This window comes from Gorilla gorilla, chromosome 19 (genome assembly GCF_029281585.2).
Source record: "Gorilla gorilla gorilla isolate KB3781 chromosome 19, NHGRI_mGorGor1-v2.1_pri, whole genome shotgun sequence".
Lineage (NCBI taxonomy): Eukaryota > Metazoa > Chordata > Mammalia > Primates > Hominidae > Gorilla > Gorilla gorilla.
The window spans coordinates 83,808,220-83,835,303 of record NC_073243.2 but is presented as its reverse complement, the minus strand read 5'-3'; the positions used below and the strand labels follow the sequence as shown (position 1 = coordinate 83,835,303).

The 27,084-nt window shown below is 34.6% G+C and overlaps 1 pseudogene; it reads right to left on the bottom strand.

The window, feature by feature from the left end:
* Positions 1–7,190: 7,190 nt before the first annotated feature.
* The window catches only part of LOC134757548 (uncharacterized), a 373,989-nt pseudogene continuing 354,095 nt past the window's right edge, over positions 7,191–27,084 (bottom strand).

Sequence of the window (27,084 nt, the reverse complement as noted above, 5' to 3'; positions counted from 1 at the left end):
GGAATGCTTTGCTGCTTAGAAATTTCTTCCGCCAGATACCCTAAATCATCTGTCTCAAGTTCGAAGTTCCACAAATCTTTAGGGCAGGGGCAAAATGCCTCCAGTCTCTTTGCCAAAACATAAAAAGAATTGCCTTTGTTCCAGTTCCCAACAAGTTCCTCATCTCCATCTGAGGCCACCTCCACCTGGACCTTATTGTTCATATTACTATCAGCATTTTTGTCAAAGCCATTCAACAAGTCTCTAGGAGGTTCCAAACTTTCCCACACTTTTCTGTCTTCTTCTGAACCCTCCAAACTGTTTCAACCTCTGCCTGTTACGCAGATCCAAAGTCACTTCCAAATTTTCAGGTATCTACAGCAATGTCCCACTCTACTGGTACAATTTACTGTATTAGTCCATTTTTATGCTGCTGAAAAAGACATACCCAAGACTGGAAAGGAAAAGAGGTTTAATTGGACTTACAGGTCCACATGGTTGGGGAGGCCTCAGAATCATGGCAGAGGGTGAAAGGCACTTCTTACATGGTAACAACAAGAGAAAATGAGAAAGAAGCGAATGGGAAAACCTCTGATAAGCCCATCAGATTTCATGAAACTTATTCACTATCATGAGAATAGCATAGGAAAGACCAGCCCCCAAGATTCAATTACCTCCCCCTGGTTCCCTCCCACAACAGATGGGAATTCTGGGAGATACAATTCAAGTTGAGATTTGGGTGAGGACACAGCCAAACCATATGACACCATATTAAGTATTTGAGTGTATTTGTTTCAACTCCATGAGTGTCAAATTTTCCAGTTCTTTTACTTGAAGGGTCACTTTTTAGATCATTTGACAGGACAGCAGCAATACATGAGAATTTAAACTTTGGAGATTATACACTTGAACACAACAAAGTGGAAAATAATAATCAAAAAAAGTTATATGAATAGATCCTGTGATTCAGTTTTTAAGCAAAAACTTAATTCCTAAAGTAAGCTGAGGCTCACTTCCTAAATTGCTCTGAAAACATATATTAATTCCAATCTAAAGAGCCCACAGAAATATGTGGCATTATTACCCAAAGTATCTACATTTATGGTTTTTTATTTTTTTTTAGATCCTTTTAGAAGATTAAAATCCAAAAGATTTGTAGGGATTGAGTATAATATTCTTCTCCTTAAACAACACATGCTCTTTCTTGAGAAGGTGATATTATGTTTTGGAGACCTATTCCAAGCAAACTAATTTCCAATTTAGTGAATCCTTTGGTCTAAGAGTTCTGTAACCTTGACAACTTGACCTAGTTCTCTTGCTATCCTCAGACTATGGCATGTAGTATCCTCCCAACTTTGAAGGCCTGTTTTAAAGAATAAATTGAAGAGGCTTAAGGACAATAGAAGGCAACTAGAATTTCTGTTGAATAGTTAGAGTTGCAGGTTCCTAGATGTCTAGATTATTATAGTGTTTGCCACGTAAAAAAGGCACACAGAGGTTGAGCCAAATTACACAGGAAATCAACTGATTGTTAATAGAAACTGGTATCAAGGGAAGCTTGGTGGCTCCCATAAGAAAATGTGCAGACTCATCAAATGAGTTTGATTATTCAGTAGCTAAATCATGAGTAAATTGCAACTTGTTATTGACTCATGCCAGTAAGTGAATAAAGATGCAAAAAACAAATTTTAAGAATGTGGGACTTATAGATAGCAAATGTGTATTAATAGTTCAAAACTTTAAGCCAGCCAAAAGAAAACAAAGTAGCTAGGAAAAAAATATGCATACGTGTTACAATGTGACAACATGCCCCTCTAGCTATCTGGGTCTTGTTCTCTGGATCTTGAGTGGAAACTATCTACCTCCTGATGTCTATTTGCTTCTCAAAGATTTCTAAGCATCTTCAGCCTGAAGGTTTTTATCTTGATAGTCTTCAAGTGATTTGAGAATGGCTCATGTCTCTACATGACAAACAATGACTCAAGGACAAAGCCCTTGGCATTTTCACTGATGTGATAATTGTAAACCATATTTGATAAGGTTCTTTCTAGTAGGTTTCAAATTATGTCTTTTTCTGATACATTCCCAAGGAACCAGTTGTCCAGAATTTGTTTATGGAGAGATAGTTTAGTATGATGTTGCAAAATGGATACCAAGATTCAGTGAGAATACTAAGTGTATTGCCAGAGAGTGAAAATCTGAGTTGGCAATGACATTCTCAGAAACACAGGGTGGCGTCTAAAGGCTTTATGTAATTTTTAAAGGTAATAATAAACCCCAAAAGTGCTTATCTCACTGGAATTAAAAGTAATAGCAATACCATGGGCAATGGAAGTTTAAGGGTCTCTGAAAGCATTGCCAATTTTACTTTCAGAATTTCATTTGTACTTACTCACTGTCTTTTCCAAAGATCAAGAGGGATCGGCACAGTTAAATTTCTTATTAATTGTCCAGATTTTAAGTTCCGGTAAAATGGGTGCTTTTGTCATTAGTTATTTTGGAATCTCCTTGGTTTAATTATGAAATCAAGTAATTATTTGTTATTGTTAGGGCAATACCTCTCTGGCAAGGAAAAGCTTCAATTAACTTTGAGAATAAACACAAAATGATAAAAACTTATTTAATACATATTGCAGGTAAGTAGTATAAATTCTATTAGGAGATGTTAAAAAAAACCTCAATCCAATGTATAGGAACTTGTCAATATCTCACCTTTGCAATTTAACTGGGTTTACAATTGCAACATATAAAACATGCACCAGAGACACTGTCAAAACTTTTAGTCAAGTTTCCAAAAAAAAAGATGTTGCTTGAGAACAGTGGATAATTTGTATTTATTGTGGTAAAATACTAAATAGTTCTGACTAATATTATTACATTTAGGAATGCTAGCAAAAAAAAAAGAGCACAAAATTATCTCTTGAGGTTTAACATACAATATGTAAGTGTGTACTTAAGTATCTTTTTTGGATCAATAATATATTATAACCAGTGAGGGTACACTGCTTTTTAACATAACACATACCTTCACAAAACTGTCAAGAAACATCACCATATTTTCTCTGGCTTAGGAGGGTGTTTAACTAAGATAGAAAGGGTTGGGGGAGGATGGAGAGAGAGAGAGATACATAGACAAATTATTGTACCAGTACTTGTGGTTGATCTTGAGTAGGTTTATATTGAATACTGAAAACTATGGAACATATGTTTTAATTTAATTTCACAGAATTAACATAGGAAGAATGTCTTTATCTTTTTGTGGTAAATTTGATAAACAACAGAGCTCTCAAAATAGTTTTAAGTTAAATACTCTTTGGAGAATGTCAAGACAAACTTAAATTATTTCCGTTATTTTTACCCTTATAAAATAAATGACCAAATCTTTATTACCTGTGAGCCAATACAGGAAAGCCAAAGATATTTTAAGCATAAAATACATCTTAAAATTTCTATATTCTGAATTCGAAGCTTGAAAGGAAAACGCAAGACTTTTCAGGAGAGAAACATTAAATTTTGTAAAGGTAAAAAGTAGTTATCAATAATATTTACAACCACAGTCACAAATACTACTAATCATTAGGAATCATTTTGCTAAAATAAGTCAATAGGTAATGAACTTAAAGCTTCTAACTGACATACAAAGAAGAACCCATACCAATGCTACTGAATCTATTGTGAAATATTGAGGAGGAGGGACTCCTTGCTAACTCATTCAATGAAGCTGGCATCAGCCCAATACCAAAATCTGGCAGAGGCACAACAAAAAGAGAAAACCTCAGGCCAAAACCCCTAATGAACATGGATGCAGAAATCCTCAGCAAAATATTAGCAAGTCAAATCCAGCAGCACATTAAAAAGTTAATCCAACACAATTAAGTGGGCTTTGTTCCTGGGATGCAAGGCTGGTTAAACACGCACAAATCAATAATGTGATTCACAACATAAATATAATTAAAAACAAAAACTGTATGATCATCTCAATAGATACAGAGAAAGCTTTTGATAGAATCCAACAACACTTCGTCATAAAAACCCACAAAAGAATAGACATTGAAGGAATATACCTCAAAATAATGGAAGTCATCTATGACAGACCCACAGCTGATATCACACTGAATGGGCAAAATCTGGACGCATTCCCATTGAGAACTGGCACAAGACAAGGAGGCCCACTCTCTCCACTCCTGTTCAACATCTAATAGAAGTCCTAGTCAGAGCAATCAGGCAAGAGTAACAAATAAAAGACTTCTAAATTTAAAAAAAAAATGTGAAACTGTCTCTCTTTGCTGATAATAAGATTCTACACCTAGGAAAATCCTAAAGACTTTATCAGAAAGCTCCTAGAACTGATAAACGACGTAAGTAAAGTTTCAGGATACAAAATCAATGTACAAATTCAGTAGCATTTCTGTACAACAACAACATCCAGGCTAAGAGCCAAATTAAGAACACAATGCCACTTACAATAGCCACAAAGACAATGAAATACTTAGGTCTACAGCTAGGTGAGAAGGTGAAAGATTTCTACAAGGAGAACTACAAAACACTGCTGAAAGAGAGATTACACAAATAAATGGAAAAACATTCCATGCTTACGGATTCGAAGAAGCATTATTGTAATAATGGCCATACTGTCCAATGCAGTTTACAGATTCCATACTATTCTTGTCAAAATATCAACAGCATTCTTCAAGGAATTAGAAAAAATACTATTTTAAAATTCATATGGAACCAAAAAAGAGCCTATATAGCCAAAGGAATTCTAAGCAAAAAGAAAAAAGCCAGAGGCTTCATACTACTCAACTTCAAACTATACTATAAAGCTACATTAATCAAAACATGTTGGTACTGGTACAAAAACAAATATGTAGACCAATGGAACAGAAGAGAAAACTGAAATAAAGCCACTCACCTACAACCATCTGATCTTCAACAAGGATGACAAAAACAAACAATGGAGTATATATTCAATGGACTTTGTATTCAATAAATGGTGCTGGGATAACTGGCTATCCATATACAGAAGATTAAAGCTGGACCTGTACCTTTCACTATATACAAAAATTAACTCAAAATATATCAAAGATTTAAATGTAAGACCTTAAACTATAAAAATCCTAGAAGAAAACCTAGGAAATACTTTTCTCAATTGTTGGCCTTGGCAAACAATTTTTGGCTAAGTCCCCAAAAGTAATTGCAACAAAAACAAAAATTGACAACTGGCACCTAATTAAACTAAAGAACGTCTGCGCAGGAAAAGAAACGTCAACAGAGCAAACAGATAACTTATAGAATGAAAGAAGATATTCACAAACTATGTATCTGACAAAGGTCTAATATCCAGAATCTACTGGGAACTTAAATCAACAAGCAAAAATAAATTATCCCATTAAAAAATGAGCAAAGGACATGACCAGAAACTTCTCAAAGGAAGACATAAAAGCAGCCAACAAACATATGACAAAATGCTCAGGATCACTAATCATCAGATAAATGCAAATCAAAACCACAATGAGAAACTCACCATTCAGAATGGCTATTACTAAAAAGTCAAAAAAAAAAAAAAAGATGCTGGGAGGCTGTGGAAAAAAGGAAATGTTTATACACTGTTGGAGGGAATGCAAATTAGTCCAGCCACTGTGCAAAGCAGTCTGGAGATTTCTCAAAGAACTTAAAACAGAGCTACCATTCAAGCCAGCAATCCCATAATGGGGTATATACCCAAGGAAAAATAAATCATCTTACCAAAAAGACACATGCACTTGTATATTAATTGCTGTGTTATTCACTATAGCAAAGACATAGAATCAACCCAGGTGCCTATCAATGGTAGATTGGATAAAGAAAATTTATGGCATATACACCATGGAATACTATTCATCCATCATTTATTTAATTCCATAAAAATAGAATGAAATTATGTCCTTTGCAGCAACATGGATGCAGCTGGAGGCCATAATTCTAAGGGAATTAGTGCAAAAACAGAAAACCAAATACTGCGTGTTCTCACTTATAGGAGGGAGCTAAACATTGAGTACAAGTGGATATAAACATTGTACAGTAGACATTGTGGTCTACTAGAAAAGAAAGGGAGGAAAAGAGGAATGGGTTGAAAAACTACCTATTGGGTACTATGATCATTACATGGGTGATGGGATCCACACACAAAGCCTCAGCATCATACAATATTCCCATGTAACAAACCTGCACATGTACCCCTCATAAATAAAAATTGAATTTTTTAAAAAGCTTCTAACTTTAGTCTAAAATATATTTAATAAATTATGATCTTAACAGACAATAACAATCTCTTTAAGAAAAAAATATATATTTATCATATAGAGTACGCATTCCAAACTTCTTCTTATGCTTTTAAGGAAAATCCATATATAAATACATTTTAACAGAATGAAATGGCTTTTATTTGATTTTGCACAAAAGTAAAAATCCTGAACAGGATATGGACATTTCTGCCTAATTTGTTCTGTAACTGCTTATTCAATCTCCCTTAATACCTTATATATTAGTCAAGGTTCCCTAGAGGGATAAAACTAATAGGACATATGTATTATATATCCTAATATATACCCATATATAAAATAAGATATGTAATAAAACAGGATATATATATTATATACCCTATTTTATATAAGTATGTATATATACATATGTACATATATAAAGTAGGATATATTATATACAATATAAAATTATTATATATTATATATGGAGTTTTTTAAGTATTACTGTACATGATCACAAGTTCCCACAATAGGCTGTCTGCAAGCTTGAGGAGCAAGGAGAGTCAGTCTGAATTTCAAAACTGAAGAACCTGGAGTCTGATGCTTGAGGGCAGAAGCATCCAGCATGGGAGAAAGATGTAGGCTGGGAGGCTAGGCCAGTCTCACCTCTTCACGTTTTTCTGCCTGCCTTATATTCACTAACAGCTGATTAGGTTGTGCCCACCAGATTAAAGGTGGGTCTGTCTTCCCCAGCCCACTGACCCTAATGTTAATCTCCTTTGGCAATACCCTCACAGACACACCTAGGATCAATACTTTGTATGCTTCAATCCAATTAAGTTGACACTCAATATTAACCAATACAAGTCCACCTTTTGTCAGCTTGAACCTATACACATCTCCTGAGATGATACATAATCTTCAAATAAAGACAATAATAAGGTCAAAATTACACGTAACATAATACAACTATCCTTCGTACAACTGGAAAAGCACCAATCCCCAACCCAAATACTGTTACCTAAAGTTAACAATACTTAAATGCTAATATGAAGTCAATATTTCTTATGTCTCATCATGAAGGAAAAGGAAATAAAATGAAGATATTATCTTAGTACAGGTGTATACGTGCACAAACACATTTTTAATAAAAGGAGAAAATACTCATGACAGTTACAGTCCTCGTTTCAACAGCTGGTCATGTGGTTGTAGCTGGTATTGATGGCTGCCTTCTTATACTACCCGTTCTGTTTTCTTTTTGCCTTCAGCAAGCACCTCAGGAAGCCATAGTTTTTTGTTTGTTTGTTTTTAGTTTTGGTTTTTTTTTCCTGGTGAAGTAATCCAGACCTTCATGCCCGAGGGTTCTGGACTATTTGCAGTCCTGCCTGGATTGGGCTGTTGTAGTTTCCCATTGACCATAATCACAGGGCATCGTAATACTGAGCAACACTCTAATGGATCGCCTGTATTCCATGCATACTCTTTCTTGCCTCCATTATGGAGTAGTAGACTGATTTCATCTTGATAGTCCAGATCAATCACCCCAGCCAATACTGTAACTCCCTTCTTAGCCTGTTGACTTAAAGGTAGGAGGAGCCAAAGTGTCCAGGTGGCAATCTTAACTTCCAGCTTAATTGAATCATTATTGTGTCTCCTGGTGGCAGCATTCCTCCCTCTGGAACTAAGACCTCTAGGCCAGCAGAATGTAATGTCACAGGAATAGGAAGCAAAAATTTTGCTAGTGGATCACTAGGGGTGGTGGTGAATGGTGCCACTTTTACTTCCATCCCTTAATTCCTGGACTCGTGAATCTTGGCTATGGAAGAAATAGTACCATCTACTGGATGCTGATTCAGAGCATACATGGCCTTCTGGAAAACTTTGCCCCAGCTCTGCAAAGTGTTGTCACCTAGTTGGCATTGTAATTGTGATTTCAAAAGGCCATTTCACCATTCTAAGAATCCAACTGTGTCGGGATGATGGGAAACATGGTAAGACCACTGAATTATCTTACCATGAGCCCACTGTTGCACTTCTTTAGCCATAAAGTGAGTGCCTTCATCAGAGGCAATGCTGTGTGGAATACCATGATCATGGGTAAGGCATTCCATGAGACCATGGATGATCGTCTTGGCGGAAGCACTGCGTGCAAGGTAGGCAAACCTATATCCACAGTAGGTGTGTATTCCAGTGAGGACAAACCTCTGCCCTTTCCATGATGGAAGAGGTCCAACATAATCAATCTGCCACCAGGTAGCTGGCTGATCACCCCGAGGAATGGTGCCATATTAAGGGCTCAGTGTTGGTCTCTGCTGCTAGCAAATTGGGCACTCAGCAGTGTCTGTAGCCACTTCAGCCTTGGTGAGTGGAAGTCCATGTTGTTGAGCCCATGAGTAACCTCCATCCCTGGCACCATTGCCACTTTGTTCATGGGTTCATTGGGCAATGACAAAGGTCACTAGGGAAAGAGGCTGAGTGGGGTCCACAGAAGTGGTCATGCCATCCACTTGATTATTAAAATACTTCTCTGCTAAGGTCAGCCATTGGTGAGTGCTCACATAGGATACAAATATCTTCTCAGTTTTTGACCACTCATTTTCACTTAGCTACAGACAAATAATCTCAGACTCTCTGCAAGTTACCAAGCTCTTTTCTTTCTCAAAAAAAGCACATTTTGTCAGATATACTATTATTGTTTTCACCAGTGAAAACTAGAAAAAAGAAAACCTGAAACTTTATTATATTTTCCCGTGAGCACACATTTCATTTTATCCTTACAAAATTTCATGTGGCAAAATATATAGGTATACAATAACATTTTCAAAGACATTTGAAAATTATTTATTCACTGTAGTTATTTTATAATGCTAAAAATTACAGGTACATTAAAATAACGTATGATTACTAAAGTTTGTTTTTCTCTTTCCAATGTGCCCAAGTGTTCACAGAGTATCAATCAGTTTTACGTTTAAATATGATATTAGTGTTAACTCCCTAATACCATATTTAAATATACTACTGATCATATACATATCGGTCTGTATTCTAGAGTTGGCAAAACATCTACAGTAAGATGTTCATAAAATAGGTAGACAGTTCAAAAAAAAACAAAACGCTTTGAATTCATATTTCGACTCAGTTGATGTATACAAGCCAAAGACCCAAAAAACAAATATGTAACCAAACAAAGCTGGATTTCTTACTTGTTGAAGCATTTGAGAAACCATAAGAATGTTTAGTCATTTTTGTAGTGTCTAATACCTTTGTTTCTAGTCTCTAATTTAAAAAGATCATGAGTTATTTGGGTTTCTTTGTTCTGTTCTATCTATGTCACAGAGAGTTCTAGTCAGATGTTTATTTTCTGTGAATTGTTAATATGGGTAGGAGAACCACATGACCTACACTGGAGAAATTAGGCGAGTTACAAGCTGTCATCTATCAGGTACAATTATTTCTTTGTCACTCTTTACCCTTTACTATGTTAAAGATTAAATACAAAAGTGAATCAATTAAAACATTAGAACAATAGATTTATAAATTTAATTTTAGTATGACAGAAAACCAAATAGTTATATAATTTGAGACAAATAATTTTGACTACAAAAAAAATCAAAGAAGTCTGCAGAAGAAAAATCATTAAATATTATGTGGCAAAATTGATAGAAACATTTGCAGTAGATGTAATAAGAAAATGACTGATTCTTCTAAATAAAAGTTGCTGTAAATAAATTAAATATTATTGGTGATCCAATGAGCAATGGATGTGAACTGGCAATTTGTAGAAAAAAATTATAGTTGGCTTATACATATTTGAAAAGATGCTTCTATTCTTATAAAGGAAATCACAAGTTAAAATGACAGTGAAACATTGCTTTCAGGTTTTGGTTGGTTGTTAAAGAGTTAGAGAAATAGTCATTCTCGAGATGGTATGCATTTAAATGTATGAAAGAATTAAAATATATTCTAATGGATACAGGAGGGAGGCAGGGAAATGCTGGGTAGAGAAGAACGGGTCCCTGGCTAGAGCTCCACCCCCAGGCCTGTGTCCACGGACCTATGTGTGGACAGATATTTCTGTTTTCGTGCCCAAATGTTGCATTTTCCATACCACCCTGGCCCATCATGCCCCCATCCTGTGCCTATAAAAACCCGGAGACCCTAACAGTTAGAGACACAAACAGCTGGTTGTCAAAAGAAACACATGGATGGAAGAACACACAAGTGGCTGGAACTTGAGAGAAGCATGCTGGCAGAAGAACACACCGGCAGACATCAGCAGATGCTGGAAGGCCATCTATGGTGGAACAACGTGGAAGGGAATCTGGCTGGGGCGGTCAGAGGAGAGTCTGGACATTGAGTGGCCCTACTCCAGGGGAATGCCACCTTCCCACTGCATCCCCCTTCTGGCTCTCCATCTATCTGCTGAGAGCTTCCTCCATTCAATAAAACTTTGCACTCATTCTCCCAGCCCATGTGTGATCCAATTTTTCCGGTATACTAAGGAAAGAACCCGGGAATACAGAAAGCCCTCTGTCCTTGCAATAAGGCAGAGGGTGTAACTGAGCTGATGAACACAAGCAACCTGCAGACATCAAAACAGCCCACTGGGGCTTCAGGAGCTGTAAGCATTCGCCCCTAGACACCACCATGGGGTCGGAGCCCCACAACCTGCCCGTCTTCAGTCTTCATGCTCACCCTAGAGGTTTGAGCAGGGAGACACTGAAGAAACGACAGGGGAACATTTTCTGCTTCGCAACGATTTATGAAAAGGGAAGTACAGGCCAGACATGGTGGCTCACGCCTGTAATCCCAGCACTTTGGGAGGCTGAGGTGGGAGGATCACTTAAGGTCAGTAGTTCAAGACCAGCCTGGCCAACACTGTGAAATTCTTCAATAAAAACACAAAAATTAGCCAGGTGTGGTGGCACACTCTTGTAATCCCAGCTACCTGGGAGGCTGAGGTACAAGAATCACTTGAACTTGGGAGGCAGAAGTTGCAGTGAGCCAAGATCATGCCACTGCACTCCAGTCTAGGTGATAGAGTGAGGCTCTATCTCAAAAAAACAAAAAGAAAAAAAAAAGAAGAAAGAAAAGGGAAGTATATCACCATCACCGTAAGAAAATCAAGTGTTATTTCTAATGAATTTTATTTATTAGTGAGATTTTATAAAATTCAATGTTATTAATTGCGTATGATGGGCACCTGATTGTTTTATATTTATTTTTCATTATGTAGTATGTTTTCTACATTATTATTCAATTATGAGAAAATTTAATAATTCAGTATAGAAATAAAACACAAGTAATGTAGGTTTTCAGGAGGCAAAAGGAAAGTTACCTTAGTTGAGTGAAATTCACATATTTGTTCCTTTGTTTAAAAAAATTGATTTGCTTACAGCCACTGTAATTAATACGTAGTTACTTAAAGGGGTGTGCTGCTGTTACAATAACCTAAAATATGCAGGATTTTCATTTGCTCTTAGGTAGCAGCAGTGAGGAAACCTATCTGAGTCTGGGAAATGGTGACTTATGCTATTAATGGGGAAATTAATGCTTCATAATTCTGTCACTTATAATGACATGGAAGTCACACCAAGTTGGACTATATATTAAGTCTGCTGTTCTAAGGGGAGATAATGCTAAAGTATGTGTTAGCTATTCTAGGCTGAGCTTAGCAAGACATAAGTAGGGGGATTGCAGGCAATAAGAAAAGGGAATCAAGAGAGCCCAAATTGTAGAGCTTTGGAAAAGCCAACTTATCCAGACTTCCAATAGTAGCAAATAAAATATTTTAAATAATTTAAAAACTGACTAATTATATCTTCTGCAGAAGTCACTCTTTAAAAATAACCATTTGTCATTGTAAAATTTCAAATTACGTTAAGGTTAAATCCAAAATTTAATATATTTTTCTTGTAATATGTTTTATTTAAAAACTATCAAATATAAATGCCAGCTGTACATTTGCACAAAAGAGATGAAACAGTTCTTTTTCAAGGGATTTTCAATAAACCCTGAAGACCAGAGCAGCAACTCTGGTTAAAAATTTCAAACAGTCCATGTGTTAGTACTGTACGTGGTGTGATAACTTAGCATATGTAGTGTTTGATGTTTTAATTATAAGACCCAGGTTTTAATTAAAGTAAACTTTTTGCTTTAGGCTAACGGAGACATATTGTTATAATATATTCATAGTAACAAATGATTATCTTAGTAACATTTTGTCTGCAGATAAACAAATCTTTAAAGGAAATGGTGTTAATCTGTTGAGTATTAAAATATAATATTCCAATCTTCCTTATTCACAACTGCAGCCTCAAAATGCACTGCAAATTTTAATATTTACCAGCACCTTTTTGTACCTACAAATAATTGCCTGCAGACAAGGTGAAAATATTATTTTCAACAGAACCTTAATTTTTTGAATGTTCATTATAGTTATGATCCTACCTTGGAGTGACTTTTAAATATTTTGTGTGGCACAAGTCTGTAGTTATGCTTATGTGGACCAAGGCAGTGATTACTCTGCTAACATTTTATCGAGCATAAGTAACTTTTGCATTTACTTTCAATCACCCATATTTTGATATGATATTATATCTTCGGTATACTAAGTTTCACATCTGCTTATTTCTCATTCATTGAATAATTGTTCAATACTTTATTGACTTAAAAACATAAATGGATTAGGTAAAATCAGGTTAATTTTCTCGCTCTTTAACTTAAATGTAAAAGAAGAGAAGCAGCGAGATATACGTATTTTAAGTGAATTTATATGTGAAGAGGGATAGCTATAGACTCATCTTAAATTGCCTGACAATTTATTTTGTATGTTAAAATTGTCAACTAAGAGGAGGGAAAAGACCAGACTGTTAAGCAGTACAAGGTGTTGGGTAGGGGATCATTTTCAATGTTTTCAAACAGTGAGGCTACAACATAGACAGCTAGATGTTTCCCTGAGTTATTTTGAAGGTAGGATCCCTCGGTAAACCAGACAAGTTCAGCATTTAAAACAGGGATTTCCTATAGGTCCTGTTTGGGGGTTTCTAAGTTATCAGTTAGGGGTACACAGTCATGTGGCATCTTGTCAGAAGGAAGAAGTAAAAGTGGCAAGATTCAAAGAATTGTAGTCCTTAACATTTACAGTACAGGGTGATAATAATACCATTTCATAAGAAATGAGTTTCCTCGCAAGAGACAAGTTGGGTATGATGAGAGTTGAGGAGGGCCTCAATAGAGTGAGACATAAATAATTAACAGATTCTATCCTTAACTGTTCAATTGACTTTAATAAATATGCAGTGACTGCAATGGCTTGCATACAGCATAGGAGTATTTTCTCCACAGATTTGAATTGTTGGTTGTAATATTTGAGGGGTTGCTCTTGGTGTCCGTACTTTGGGGAAGAATCACTAAGGTGTTTCCAGTTGGTTCATAAACAAAAAGGGAACAGAAAAGGTTAAAAGTAGGATGTTCTAATGCAGGGTTCTCAATAGGACTCTCCTTAAAATGCTCAAAAGAGGAGGAGACTTCTTTAGGACATTGTAGAAGTTTGGGATGGTCAGCTTTTAGAGAGAATATAGAGGCTGAGCCATGACAGATACATTTGGGGTCCATTGTTTACATTTATTGTAGGGGTCAAAGGAAAACTTCCTCTTCAACCTCTAAGTTGCTGCAAATAGACTGACAAAAGGGAGATTAATAGGGGAAAAAAGGCACACAGGTTTATTAATGTGCACAGAGGAAAAATCACGAGTGATTACCACACCATGGAATACAAGATGGTTATATATCTTTCTTATTAGGAGAAAGGGAGATGGAGAAGTGTTAATGCTTCTAGTGTGGTAGTAAATCATCTTTAGGAGAATTCAATAGGCATGCAGAACACACAATGACCTAGGACAAAGTTTGTTGGGCCCACAGAGCAGACAATGGTTTGTAACATGTCTTTCCAGGTGCACAGACAGACTTCAATCTTTGTTCCTGTGATAATAGTTCAGCTAATGAAAACTCATGGAAGGAATCAGAGGCAATTGTTTTCTTCTTTGGCATGTCCGAGCTTTAGGCATATAAGGGAACTTCAGAGAACAACTTCATCTTGTGCTTTGGGAGACACAGAGGATTGAGAGGCAGAAGTGGGAAGCGGAGATCAGAGAGACATTGAAAGTTTTCTTCTTCAGTTCAGCATGTCAAAGGGCCATATTTTGGAGTATTGGTTGTTGACCCCCAATACTATCTTGGTAATCCCAAGACTCACTGGAGTTGTCTTTTGGTAACACAGGTAGGAATAGCCAAGATTTATTTTATTCTTTGAAGATCAATCAAAAGACTCTGTCCTGAATTGTAATGTTCTAAATATTTTACTTATGGAAGACAGAGAGTTGTAGCTTCTTTTTTAAAAGACTTTATGGACTTTGGTGGTTAACTTCTTTAATAGTTAGAGGCTTTTCTCTATGGAGGCCTTTAGGGTGGAGAACAAAGTCATGTCCTTCACATATGCAATACGAAGAGAATGCAAAGGAAATTCCAAATCTGCTATGTTTTCTTTTAAGACTTGGGGAAAGTACATGGGTCTTTCAATGTACCCCTAAGGCATTACAGTTCAGATATATTGCTTTCTTTCCCAGGTTAAGGAAAAAGAACAAAACAAAACTGGCTATCTGGATCAACTGGGATGCTAGGAAAAGCACTGCAGAGGTCAGTCACAAAGAAAGCCTAACTATCTGGTGGTATGGCTGGTAGAAATGTGTGTGGGTTACTTATAACAGGATGGTGGGGTATTATAATTTTATTGATGTCTGAAAAGTCTTGGACAAATTTCCAAATCAGTTATTTGAATTTTGTACTGGTAGGATTGGTGTATTAAATTGCCTAGTGTATAAAATGATTACCCTTGCTTGGGGTAATCCTCAATAATTGCCTTGATTTCCTGAATGGCTTTCTGGCATGAAGGTATTGTTTAGTATTTGGAAGTCTTTTTGTTTCATCTATCTGTATTTTAATTGTTGATACTGATGAATGTGATCAACGGCAGTGGTGCACTGGGACCATATGTTTTCAGGGATAGAGTTGAGTAAGTCCTAAAATGTTTTATTAGGAGAAAGTTCCTCTTTGTGTTCCAGAAATAGAAATATAGGGACAGAGTGTTCAGTGGGTTCCTAGAGGATTGCCTCTTAAGCAGTTTTTGTTTTTTATTTTCCAATGTTAATGTCATTTTCCGTTTTTGAGAGAAAAAGAAAGTGAGCTCTATGAGTTTCAAAAAATCTCAGGCACTTAATTTAATGGAAGCTAAGGGACTAAGAGCAACTGGTGAGAAACCTGTAGTTCTGTGACTTGAAAGTCTGTAAAAAGAGAATAGTAAGTAAATTGTCATCAGTTGATTTGAAACCCCAACTATTTGCATTTTGTTTTCCAAGGAAGAGCAGAAAATGTAGTTGAGTTTATTATTGACAATGTGGCCCTTGTATCTATGAAAGTTATAAAGGCTTCATATTTAATGATTTCAATTTCACATAAAGTCGTAGTTAAAAGAAAGGGGTAAGCCTCCCTGGAAGCATCTCTAGCATTTTGTCTTATAAGAGAAAGGAAAAGGTACTTTTTCATGTTATTATCTGAATCACATTTCCCCAAAAAAGTGATCAAAATTTAAAGTAAAGGAAAAAATACATATAGGAGTTATTTAAAGATCCTCATCTGGGTACCTTTATATGCATTTACACAAATGAAGAAAACATTTTTAAAGAATGTATTAAGATATTTTCCAATTAATATTTTGTAATTTTAATTTTTCTATAATTAATATGAAATGTAATCTGAAATTAATGGCAATAACTGATTAGGCTGTGATATTTGTAGTGATTTCTCATTTAAGTTAGGAAAGATATTTAAATGTGACACAAATGGTTCTGCTATTTTCCTGGCCTCATATCACAGTTAATTTCACTGTGACACATAAAGGTGAGTTTAAGAGATTATGTTTTCTATTATAAAAGGTTATTAGTTACTAAGTTGAGAAATATTTTACATGCTTCAAGAATACTGTCTAAATGACCTCTCTAGAGTACACATTGTTTTTTTTTTCATTTTCCTTCCATGTATTTAAAAAAGGCCCTTAAGTTTACATTCATAAAGAGATGTTTAGCCATTTGCATTTATCAACCACAACTTTGTGTGACACCAGAGAGTGTAATGACAGACAAATGATTTGAATAATTAATTTTAAACCTCCCACATTAAGTGACTCAACATCTGGCAAATTTACAAGAGAAAAACATTAGAGTTTTTATGACAAGTAGTCTTTATTCATTCACTGTAACTAATGTTTATGAGCTGCAATACGGAAACCTGTTCTGGTTCTCTATGCCCCTGCCTTCCCCATGGATAATATTACGGGAATGAAAAGTTTTGTGGCTCAATTAGGAAGTAAATGCGTGTAAACAAATACACACATAAATAAAATAACATTTTTTACAGTTTGTACAGCTGTCAGATAAGTTTTTTATATATTGTTTAAGCAACCAATGTGTTGACTTGATTTGAATAATAAAGAATAAGCTTAAGATAAATTTGGGGTATTAAACATTAAACATGGATAAAAAACAGTGAATATATAAAGGGGAGAGGGTTGTTCAATTTTTCATAAATAAATTTTAAATACTCATTACATATTTGAAAGACATATATATATGTGTGTATGTATATACATGTACATATATGTCTCATAAAGCAGAAACTACAAAAACACAGCACCATAAAAATAATATCTGGTAAATTTTCTTGAATGAATTTGCATGTGGACACATATGCAGCATTCTCAAAAGAAGAATATTTTTAAAATTATCTGATTTACTAAATAGTCATTTGTCTTTAAAGTGTTATAATTTATTTCTGGAAATACTGCCAGGAAGAAGAATATAGAAAATGATTTTACTTTGATTTAATATAACATATATATCTGAATCTTTGCTTTTTAAACCAATAGATGACTTCATTAATAATTGTAAATGACACATTACCATTGGGAATATGTACTTTTAGAAATATGTTTCTGCAACTGAACATTAAACAGATTAAACAGTGTAGAGGAGGAAATATATTTTTTTCTTTTGGTCTCATAAATTATTTGTTGGACTGGACTCCTGTAACAAAAGACAGATTAACAAGAGATAAACAAGCCTAAATTTATTAGCATGCATATTTTGTATGTACAGATGTTCCTCAATTTACAATGCTCTTATGTCCCAATAAACCTTTTGTAAGTTTTCAATATCGTAAGTCAAAACTTTCAACTTATAATGGGTTTATCCAGATGTTATTTGTTTCATCAAGAAGCCCACTGAAGACCTATTGTTTTCACACTATCATGAGTAAAAAATATATATATATATAAGTTGAATTATCATACATCAAGGAAATTCTGAATATGGGACACACCCAGAGAATGAGTAGTTCTCAAAGAGGTGAGTTTGCAATCCAGGTTATATGTCATCTTCAACAACAATAAATTTGTAAAGAAGTAACAAGACAAAGGAAAAGGAATCTTTAGGGGTAGCAAATCAAGGGAAGGCAAATAAATGGCACATAATGGCTAGTTAGTAAAGCTTGTTAATGTAGATTCCTCTGGTATCATCCTGTAAGAGTCTAAAGTTTTCTTCAGTGGCTAACCTTTGTTCTGCCTGTTGGAAGCATTTGGTCACAGGGAAGAATATCTTCTGTCTTTGTATATCCATGTCTTGCTTTTAGGCATATAGAAGGATGACAGAGTTTTTCTCTACCTGCTTCTTTGTAATTGCCTTCACCTCTATAGTCCCTGATATTTAGGGGTGGTATGTTTTATTCTCCCCCACTAGTGAACAACCAGAGCATCGTATTGGGTAGTGACATACACACACTCTCGGAAATATGCAGGAATGAACAACAGAGCTACTCAGATGAACAGCTAGTCATGCAACACTGAAAGCTGAAGAGATCAATTAAGTAAAACAATTACGCTTGCTTGTTAAAAATAAGCTAAACCAAAATATTGAAGATTTTACTTTATAATGATGCTTACCACTTACAATTATCAAAATCTTTTCTTATTTCCATTAGCAGTATTAATTTCTCTTAGCAACATTTGATAGAAGTATCGTGGCCTATGTGGGTATGTTATCTGCTGATTGATTTCATCATCTGTCAAATGTTTTTAAAATTATTTTAAGTTGAATTTTCCCCTTAAAAATACGTTATGGAGATCTGTTTCAATATGCGTCATAAATATTCAATCCAGGAAAAGAAAAAAGATCCACTACAAAATCATTATCTTACATTTACTTTCTACACAAATTCATATGATTGCTTTTTTGCTTATGAAATACACTCAAAATCTACTGTGTTTTTGGAGTTTTTTTTTAAATGAGATTCACATTACATCAAAATAATAAAATACCTTTGAATAAATAAAATATATTTCTGAAATATTTATCTGTCCAACAGATGGAATTTTATGAAAAGCATCTTATTTAAACATTTTTAAGACAGTACTATGAATATGGTATTGAAGCTCAGAAACACATATCCCAAACCATGGCACTTTGACATGCTGAACTGAAGAAGTCTTTTCAAGGTCTCTCTGACCTTCACTCCTTCTTCTGGTCTCTCAATGCTGTCTCTCCTAAAGCACAGGATAAAATTGTTCTCTAAAGTTTCTTTATCTGTCTAAAGTTCAGATCTGCCAAAGAAGAAAACAATTACCTCTGGTCCCTTCCCTGAATTTTCATCAATTGACTCAGATCACAAAAAGAAAGATTGAAATCTGTCAACAAACCTGGACAGACTTTTGTCACAAACCATTATCTGCTCAGTGCGCCCAACAAACTTTGTCCCATGCCATTGTAAGTTCTTCAAGCCCATTTAATTCCCCTAAAAATCATTTACTACCTCTCTAAAATTATCCACACTTCCTGAATCCCCTACCCCCTTAGAAGTAGGATATATAGGTGTATGTACCCCATTGGGATATTGGGCAATCATTCCATGATTCTCCTCCATACATGCTAATAAATTTGTATGCCATTTCTCCTATGAATCTGCCTTTTGTGAATTGATCTTTCAGCAAAACTTCAGAGTGTGAAGTTTTCCCTTGGCCCCTACAATGACTTGATTAGATTAAAAATTTAAAATATCACATTAAAATGTTTGTTATAGTACCTGTAATTTTATTTGACATTTTCTCTCTGGAAAGTTATAATTGCTTCTCAGATGTCATGAATCATGTGATTCAGTGGTTAGAGATCTATTTTGTTTGAAGAAACAGCTAGAAATAATAGCAATAATTATTTACACACAGGTTGATGGATATGTAAGCAGATAAGGAAAAAGAGATGCATACTGAAACTGTATTTATCTTATACTTTAAAGTAAAGTACATTTTATATTATTTTTATCATAAAATCATGAACTATAATTTCTTTAGAAAAATATGGAGTGACCATGATTTATTCATGTCTTCTTCTAAAGAACCATATTATTATTGTACAAGTTGACAAAATTGAAAAACTACAAACATAAGATTGAATAAAATATCATGTCATTATATAAACTGTGAATAATTCAAAACAACATGCATTTCTTTTGTATTCGTATAGTAGGAAGTTATTTCCATCTTGAACAAATGCAACTCAGAATTAAATAAGCACTATTTTTACTACTTCTAGAGCATTATGAAACAGTTGCTGTTATATTGGTGTTTTTCTCACTGCCTCATTCTGCATCACTGCTGCATTTAAAGAACAATGAGACACTTCTTACTGTCCAAAACTATTAATGCTACAGTTATAGTCAATTATATGTTTGATCAGTTATTAAAGCTAGAAAATAGAGCAAAGTGAAACTTCTGTTGGATTAAAATTAAAATGTGTGTAATACGAAAAGTAACGTGTTTTTTCTAATATTTCAGAATTCTTTACATGTTTTTATATGTAGTTTTATGTTTCCCTTATAAAAACTACATATACTGAAAAATGTCCACCTTATGGAAAAACATATCTATAAAATACAAAGAGCCATATGTTGCTTTTCTTATGCAATCCCTTGTGCTTCTTTTAAATCATCTTTTAAAACCCAATGAACCTCATTTTAATATTAATTGTAACACTTGGCACTTAGCGCTTTTCCTCTGAAGAAAGCCAAAGCACTTAGCAATGAAACATCTCAGCCATCAACCAGGACAAATATGTGAGGAAGGACTCCATAAATGAAAAGCCAATTTAAACTAGGAAGCGATTTGAATTCATACCCCTTTCAATTGGGCAACAGGAAAAGAACCAATTTTTCACCAACTCTAAAGATTTGCAGCAGAAGATAAAGGTAAATCACTACTCGGTCCTTGTTGTTCAAAAGACACATGAGAAAGAAGGAATAAGAAGAATTACACACTAAACCTATCTACATGAAGCTGATAAAATGGATTATAGTGTGCCAGGCATGGCCAGATTCATTCCAAGGAGCAAAACTTCTTAAGTAATATGCACACTAATCAGAAAACCCAGGAGCACAGAAGAAAAAAATACAAACACAGACACAGACACAGACACATACACACAAACACATTACATTTGTTCTACACTTTTTTGTATAAATGGTGGTTAAATGTAGTCCTTAATGTCAGAAAGAACTTTGTTTGATTTTTTATTCAGTACATTGCTAGCTTAAAGGCTCTCAGCCTTTATGCCTTCATCTGAAAATTGAGGACAATGGCACATTTCTTGCCAGACTTGTAAAATTATAATTAAAATAAGGAATATATATGGTTTTGTTATAAATAGAGTTTCGGTGCCTCAAAAGAAATAGCACTCGAATATAAAATTTCCTTTTTAATTCTCAGCAGGGCAATGTACTTCTATAGAAGGGTGCGCCCTTACAGATGGAGCAATGGTGAGCGCACTCCTGGACAAGGGAGGGGAAGGGGTTCTTATCCCTGAGGCACGTGGCCCCTGCTGCTCTTCATTCCCTTATTGGCTAGGGTTAGACGGCACAGGCTAAACTAATTCCGATTGGCTGATTTAAAGAGAGTGATGGGGTGAGTGGTTTGGTGGGAAAAATGGTTATGGCAGAGCAGGAAATTGGAATGAGTCAGGGTGGAAAATGAGCAGGTAATCCGAATGAGTCAGGGTGGAGCAGGTAATCAGAATGAGTCAGAGTGGTGCAGGTAATCCGAATGAGTCAGGGTGGAGCAGGTAATCCGAATGAGTCAGGGTGGAGCAGGTAATCGGAATGAGTCAGAGTGGAGCAGGTAATCGAAAAAGGTTGCTTTATGAGGAAGTTAAATTTAAAAGTGGAAGACAAAGAATTGGACATACTGACACTGATTCTTTGAAGAAAAATTTAGAACTTATATCTAACAGTTTTTTAAAAGTGCTTTGTTCATTGAAAGTATTCAATAATGGTAAGTATTATTACTATATTTACATAGAAGTAAATTTATAAAAATGTATATATTTCATGTTTACTTAAATTTAATATTCCTAATTGAAACATATATTTTGTAGATATTTTAAATATGTATCTCTATTTTATTAGAAAATACAATTATTTTAAATGGCTTCATGATCTCCTGCTTGTTATCAATTTGTTTTTGTATGTCATTATTTGGAATTTTAAAGTATCCTTTCTAAAACTCAAAATACAGAACTCATCTTTCTCTATAGTTATCTTTCACTCATAAAATTATAAACAAATTTTATTCTATATTAAAATATAAACTTCTCTATGCAGGTACTTATATTTGATTATAGTTTAAATTCAACATTCATCTGTAATATCTTCAATAACATAAGTACTCTCAACTTTTCTAAAGTAATTTTACTTTCAAAATACATTATCAATAGTAAGGAAAAATATTTATGTATAATTATCTCTGTGAACTAAGAATGTCTTAATGTCAGCAGAAGTGTTACAGGAAAGGGGCCCCAATCCAGACCCCAAAAGAGGGTTCTTGGATCTCATGCAAGAAATAATTCAGGGTGAGTTTGCAGTGCAAAGCAAAAGCACATTTATTAAGAAAAACTGGTGAAAGGACAGCTACTCCATAGGCAGAGCAGGTAGTTCCTGAAAGTAAGAGGAGGAACGCATCCACCGGAGGTACAATGCTTGTATATATGGGTAGATGTACTCTGCTACAAGGGTTTGTGATAAAGAATTAATTTTCTAAATTACTATATTTTGCAAGAATCAATATTATTATCTTTAAAACAAAATTAGGAATGCCTTTGTTCGCCAGATATTGGGATATCTGGACACTCCCAAGTCTGGGTCTGTTTAGTAAATATTATTAATTTCTTCCCTTAACGATAAACACCTAGAGGCTAGGAATGTCTAACTTTCTGGGAATGCAGCCCAGTCTCCGCCTCGTTTTCCTAGCCCTCATTCAGAATGGAGTAGCTCTGGCTCAAACCCTTCTGACGATTAGTATTTCATTTTTTACTTTAAGTAAAATTATATATATATATTTTTTCTTATATAAAATGTTATGTGTGTGTGCATATATATATACACACACACATATATACACACACATATATATACACACATATATATACACACATATATATACACATATATATATACACATATATGTATGTATGTATAACACTGTAAGTCTCTAACATACATTCTTAAGGACAAAAGCTCCCCTTCTTTTGTAAAATTTCTTTGAATCTGCAACAGGACCTCAGGATAATTTTACCCTTCCAGTCTTCATGCTAGGTTCTACTCTTTCTCAGTAAGGCCATTGACTAGATTGCCTTGATTTACCTGACAATTTCATGAAACAATTGTGTATTAGCTCCACCTGTATTATCCAGTAGTTGACTATCTTTCCAATTAGCCAATTCATTCTGATGAAAAGGCCGGTTATTTATCTATTTCATTATAGTATTTTTGTATTATTTGCATTCTACCTTACCTCCTTATATATCCCTGAATTTACATAGCATCTAATAATTTTTAAATAACATTTTAATAAAGTCATTTGCATTCAGAAAAGCACTCATGAAATTTGTGGGCACTTATTATGAATCAAAAAGTACAAATTGTCTTTATTATAGCAATCAATGCCAACTCTAACTTTACTTTGAAGCAACATCTATACTTTTTTCTCCATATTTCAAAAAATTAACTTGCAAACCAACAATAATACAATAGACATTTTTAGTAACTACAATAATTATATTGACTTTAATCAAGAAAAAAACCCTCAGCTTGTGCAATTATTTTGACATATTAGATCTCTTTTCACTATTTGCTATGGTTTGAAGCAAAAACCATGTGTTGGAAATAGCATGTGTTGGAAACTTAATTGCCAATACAACAGGGTAGGGAAGTGGTGCTTAATGAGAGGTGATTAGGCCTGGAGCACAGAGTGAATGAATTAATACAGTCATTGCTGGAGTGGTTTTGTTACAAAAGGGTAAGTTCAGCCCCTTTTCTCTTTCTCACCCTTTCTTACCTTTCCACCTTCTATCATGAGATGATATAGCAAGAAGGCCGTTGCCAAGGTCAGCACATTTACCTTGGACTTTCCAGCCTCTAGAATCATGAGTCAATATTTCTGTTCACTGTAAATTATCCAGTCTGTGGTATTCCGTAACAGCAGCACAAAATGATCTAAGATACTATTGAATCAACTGAATTTATTCACTTGTTTACCAACTAAAGTAATGCAGGAGGAAGAGTATCAGTAGGCTGGCTTTAGCACCCTTATCTATGCTAAATAATAGGGTGTGGGCTAGAGAAATCTGAAGGTCACAATGTATAAGCATGAAATAGAATCAAACTCTGAATCTATTTGGTAAATAAAGTTAACTGATGGAAAAATCCAGCATAATGACTGTTGTCTTAAGACCAGCACACATTATAATAAAAGTTGCCATTTTTTCTTTGAAGCTATATCTAGATATCTATTACTGTCAAGTCCTTCATCTTCTACATAAAGAGGAGACTTTAGCCATAAATTTACAATGATTCATCAGATATTGGTACTTAACATTGTATGGAAGATTACTCCATTATTTCAGAGATGTTCATGATTAGATAAACATGATTAGATTAAAAATATGTAGTATAACAAACTAATCTGTTTATCATGAAAAATTCTGACTCTGCTTAGGAATCAAAAAATCCTATTTTTTGATTGGGGCTAGCCTGCAATGATAAATCAATGGATTAAATAACAAATCATATTACCTTAGTCTTTACAATTTTTAAGAATAGGTATGTAATATTTCAATAAATATTTATAGGGCACTAATGATGTACGAAACTTTTCTCAGCCATCAAGTATCACATAATCACTGTTTTTATAACATATATATTTCAATGGCTATGTAAATGAGGAGAGCATTGTAGCTGGGGAGTGAAATAGAAATATTACTTCTTGAGATAAATATTAAAACATTGTTCTGCACCTCTGTTTTCACTTTAGCAGGTATTTAAGCACTGTTTAAATTGAAAATTTCAAGAGACTTCTAATTATTAGTTTAGCAAGTTTAACAGAATAGATAATATTCATCATCTTTTATATTTTTCTTGTTGTGAGGGTATTTGAGGTTAAATAATGCACTTGTCTATACAACAGCAAAGGAAAGTTGTTCCCAATATTAATGTCTGATATCAAGCTTTTCAGAAGTCTACTAACTCAAGTGGTCTGTAGTTGAATACACTCTAATGCCAGATGGAGTATCAGAAAATGTGTATGAGGTTTTAAGTATCTGAAAACCCAAAATGAACTGCTACTCATGATACCTGGGGATTTTAATGAAGAGCATATATATGTTCTTCTTGCTAATTGAAGATGAGCTTCATTTTAACGAATTTAATCCCCTGGGAATTTAAACATTAAAAAAGAGAAAGACTGAAAATAATTTTAAAAACCCAAAATAAACTTTGCTAAAACTCTGCCTTTTGAATTGAAAATTATTGGAGGTTTCATATGGCAAATAATTGGGTTGAATATGTAAAATAGCTATGATATAGAAGTTTACAAATGTATAAGTGTTATTTTCTTACAGTTAACAATAAAGCAAAATTCAAACAAAAGGTTAATAATATATGTGAATAAAGTATTAGATCTCCAAATTGAAATCAGATTATTAGATGAATTTAAAAATTGAACTCTCAATAGAACATTAATAATCATTAGCATTTAGAGGTAGAAAATTCTTAGATGTAGAGTTTAGAATAATTAAAGTTTTACTTTGTAAGTAGCCCACATACAGATCATAACAACTTTAAAAGAAGAAAAAAAAAAGTGCCATTTGAAAATAAAAGCAACACATTGAAATTGAGAGGGCAAGATCAATGTAAATGCCCTTTAAATACAATAAATACTAGTCATTGCTTCTAAAAGTTGCCATGCTTTGGAACATGGGAAATACTTAAAGTTAGCTTGAAGTCACATGATTGATTCAGTCATGGTTCTATGCGCAAGTTGTCACAGGAGCAGATCAGTGGCTAATTCAAACATTGCTTTAATAAAACCAATGTTGATAATTCCCTTGGAGTAACCAGAAGTGGTGTGAGTATGAAACACCAAAAAAGAAGTTGAAGCAGGACAGAAAAAAGCCTTTGTCAGAGGAAAAAAGAAGTATAATAACTATAAAGATGTTTATCAGGGATGGTGGTGAGTAGCCAGAAGAGAGGGTGGATACCAGACTATGCATATAAAGAAAGGTCACAGGGTGAGAGCAGACAGCTACTGGCAAGACCTACTCCAGAACCACCCACAGTAGACAGCACAGTGCTGTTCCACCTGGAAGGTGTGTTCTTTCTTTTATGCTAGATAATGTATGCCATAACCAGTTGATGCCATCACACGTGTTCGAAGGAACTTTCAATATTCTGATTTCACATTCATCAGTGCTGCCATTATGACAAGATGACAAACCTTAGAGGTATAACACAGCATCCAATAACTGCAACATGTAATATAGGTCCCCAATTATTGCTCAAGAGAAATCTATCATTCTTTAACAATCTACTCTGAATTCTAGAATAATATTAAAATAAGTTAATCATTGTTTTCGGTCTAGAAAACCATTAATTTATTTCTAAGATGCATGTAGTTCTCAAGCAATAACGTCTCAAGCACTGTATTTATTTTTATGTATTTATTTATTTAAACATTTTTAAGACCTAAGAGGTAAAAGTGAGATTGGGAGTAGGGGGAACGGGCTTATAACCTGACATATGTTACTCATCACAGAGGAGAAGAAAGTTTCACCTGGCAAGTGAGCGATAGTACTTACTTGGCAAGATATGCAATACACAGTAGGCCCCAAAACAGGAGAGGATTATCTTAGCAGATATGTAGAACAGGGAAGCAGATAGTAAAAAATTGTCTTGTTTGATGATCCAGTAAGTGGAAAAGCAACTTGTAGAACTGCCCAAAGTTTTGTTGGTCTCTAGCCTCCAAATGGAAATTAAAAGGAACCATCTCATTCTTTGGAATGGAGTATCAAGCACAATATGCACAAAGCAATGATGGAACTCCATTCTTACATTAAGAACTACAAGTCAGGGTTTAATTATTAAGATTATGTATTCCACAAGTATTTGGTTCGAAAAATAGGACGAGACAGTTTTGACCAGGGCCCTACTCAGAATTTTTTTTTTTTTTTTTTTTTTGAGACGGAGTGTTGCTCTGTCGCCCAGCCGGGAATGCAGTGGCACGATCTCAGCTCTCTGCAAGCTCCGCCTCCCAGGTTCACGCCATTCTCCTGCCTCAGCCTCCCGAGTAGCTGGGACTACAGGCTCCCGCCACCATGCCCGGCTAATTTTTTTTGTATTTTTAGTAGAGACGGGTTTCACTGTGTTAGCCAAGATGGTC